General features: G+C 37.6%; 1 long non-coding RNA gene across 1 annotated transcript in view; it reads left to right on the top strand.

Annotated features, from left to right (window-relative positions):
* The window catches only part of LOC115221674, a 90,087-nt gene that overhangs the window by 21,501 nt on the left and 66,086 nt on the right, over positions 1–2,500 (top strand). The gene's annotated exons all lie outside the window — the stretch shown is intronic.

The following is a 2,500-nucleotide window of genomic DNA, read 5'->3' as shown; positions in this document are numbered from 1 at the left end:
ATACTGGCTTTTTGGTGGAGCATTTTGTACCAATAAGCCAATATGAGAGTGTCTCTCTTGTTAAGTACCGCAGTAAAGTTTGTTCTTGTAGAACATCCACGTTTAAGTGGAGATAAGCATTTCTTTTCGTATTAATACATTAATACGACATCTGTCGCTAACACAAACACACACACATATATATACCTACATGCATGTCTCTAGATAGATAGATAGATAGATAGATAGATAGATAGATAGATAGATGGATGGATATGTACACACACATAGGTGTGGGTCTGTGGTAAATAGCTTGCTTACCAACCACATGGTTCCGGGTTCAGTCCCACTGCGTGGCACCTTGGGCAAGTGTCTTCTACTATAGCCACGGGCCGACCAAAGCCTTGTGAGTGGATTTGGTACACGAAACTGAAAGAAGCCCGTCGTATATATGTGTATATATATGTATGTGTGTGTGTATGTTTGTGTGTTTGTGTTTGTCCCCCCACCAACATCGCTTGACAACCGATGCTGCTGTGTTTACGTCTCCGTAACCTAGCGGTTCGACAAAAGAGACCGATAGAATAAGTACTAGGTTTACAAAGAATAAGTCCTGGGGTCGATTTGCTCGACTAAGGGCGGTGTTCCAGCATGGCTGCAGTCAAATGACTGAAACAAGTAAAAGAGTGAAAAAGTATATAATTATGAATGTATATACACACATACATACATACAAGCACATACACACATGCAGACACACACACAGTACACACATGCTCGCACACACACGCTCATAAACGCATATTCATTAAATATGCTCAGTGTGGAAGTGGAAAGACCATAGCTCAATCGAGGAGCTCAGTACAGGTGTTGGACAGACTGAATATACTTATGAGGAGCGAATGGTTTCTACGGTGAAATCTTTCATTTCACGTGTTCAGCTTCGGTCTTTCATTCCTTTGTTTATCTGTTTGTTTTGGGTTCTTTTCCCTTGCTTTCTGCACACATCTCACATATATATGTTTCTTTACTACCCTCAAGGGGCTAAACATAGAGGGGACAAACAAGGACAGACAAACGGATTAAGTCGATTACATCGGCCCCAGTGCGTAACTGGTACTTAATTTATCGACCCCGAAAGGATGAAAGGCAAAGTCGACCTCGGCGGAATTTGAACTCAGAACGTAGCGACGGGCGAAATACCGCGAAGCACTTCGCCCGGCGTGCTAACGTCTCTGCCAGCTCGCCGCCTAGAATCGAACGCAAACCAGAACATTTTCATTATCCCAAACCACACCACACACACACACACACACACACACACACACGCACACAGTTACTGCAATTTACGGCGAACCAACGTAACCGTCATCCAAATATGTTCGGAACTTTTACGCATGCGCACAGAGTACGCCTCGAGAGATCTGAGTTCAGCAATTAATAATCAATGGATCCGTGAACGGACTCGCTCTCAGTAATGCCTTTAGCTTGTTATAAATATACACTCATACATAAGCACAAATATAAACGCAAAATACATTAAGAAGTACGAATATTAATATTAAGGTAAATAATAATTTACCCCTGCAATGGAGCTTTATTTTTATTGCAAACTGTAACTCATTAATAAAGGAAAGAAATCTTTCACATAAAGCTTTTGGCTGTTTTATGATAATAGTAAACTGATAATAAAGTTGTTGTTTTATCTACCAATGATGTAACTTGCAATTTAATCTGTCGAACACAAGCATGGATTACACAATAAACACACAACTTGAGTATAATATCTATATGTAACGTAGAATACTTCACCAGTTTAAAAAACTATGAGCTTAATACACGTATTTTTCAATGTATCTTCCATATATATTGATGTAATTGACATAGGGTTCAATACAGTGAAATAAGTAAAAAAAAAAATAATACAATCTAATATAAATACGAGGATATATTCGCAAAATAAACTGCATTTTACAAATATTCATACAATACCAGACCTCTTATCCGGCTGCCAGAAATACGGAAATATTATGAAATAGCATACAATATAGTGTACTCTATGTGAAGTAAACACATCTTGTTTCTGATGTTAGTTAATTTGCATAAGATGAGTTCCCAAATAGTTTTGTTCCTTACTTTAAAAGATGATTGATAATGATTAAACATACTCTGCTTTAGATTAGTGCTAGATAGCACCTGTATCTTTTAATAAAATAGCTTTTACTTTCATTTTCACACTTTAAGTATTATAGTGTATACATGCTAGAGTGTAATATATTTTAAGAATCTTAAATGGGCTAGTAAATATTAGATAGACTCTAATTTGAATCTGTTAAATACCCTTTCACTTTTCATACTTTATTATATATTTTAAGTAGGCGCAGGCGTAGCTGTGTGGCAAGAAGTTTCCTTCCCCAACACATGGTTCTGTGTGGCATATTGGGCTAGTATTATCTATTATAGCCTCTGGCCAACCAAAGTCTTGTAAGTGGATTTAGTAGACGGAAACTGAAAAAAGCCA

Source organism: Octopus sinensis, linkage group LG18 (assembly GCF_006345805.1).
Source record: "Octopus sinensis linkage group LG18, ASM634580v1, whole genome shotgun sequence".
Lineage (NCBI taxonomy): Eukaryota > Metazoa > Mollusca > Cephalopoda > Octopoda > Octopodidae > Octopus > Octopus sinensis.
This window is presented reverse-complemented; position numbering and strand designations above follow the sequence as displayed.